This window comes from Octodon degus, unplaced genomic scaffold, assembly GCF_000260255.1.
Source record: "Octodon degus isolate 3935 unplaced genomic scaffold, OctDeg1.0 scaffold00065, whole genome shotgun sequence".
NCBI classification, from domain to species: domain Eukaryota; kingdom Metazoa; phylum Chordata; class Mammalia; order Rodentia; family Octodontidae; genus Octodon; species Octodon degus.
In genome coordinates, this window is record NW_004524641.1 from 4224748 (window position 1) to 4225436 (window position 689).

Below are 689 nucleotides of genomic sequence, written 5' to 3' on the forward strand. Positions count from 1 at the left end.
ACCACATATGCCAATCCTCTGACCTAACACCTCACTTCTAGATACTTGCACATGGGAAGCGAAGACATATATCCTTTAAGTGATTTATATTGTAGGGTTCCAGGAATCAAATCATGAAGGCCATGTGAGTGCCCCACCTGAATGTCATCTCCAGCCTTAGTTTTAAGTAGATCTTAACAAGAACATAGGTAGGGCTGGGGAGATAGCTCAGTGGATTAAGTGCTTACCTGGCAATGGAGAGGTCCTGAGTTTAATTCCTGACACCAAGAAGAATAAAAGGAATCTGTATAGCCACTCTGGCCTTGATAACTCTGTACACAAGTGGACTTTTCACTGCCCAGAATGCTTAAATATTTCTGTGTGCGTAAGTTCTATTATTTTAAGAGCCATGAAAGAAATCACTTCCTCTCCATCACCTTCAAATCCTGCATTCTGCACTGAGCCCAGATAGGCTGGGAATTACTATCTTAGATCTCCTGATACTCTGAATACACTTTCTTTTTTCATTTTGTTTGTCATATTTAAAAAAAATGATTTGGAATATTTCCATTCCCCTACTGAGTAAGCTTTCTGAGCACAGGACCAAGTCTGATTCATTTCCTATCTTGACTGCAACCAATCAGTCAATCAACGACTTTATTCTTTTTTTTTTTTTAAATGAATTATTTATTTATTTATTTATTTATTTA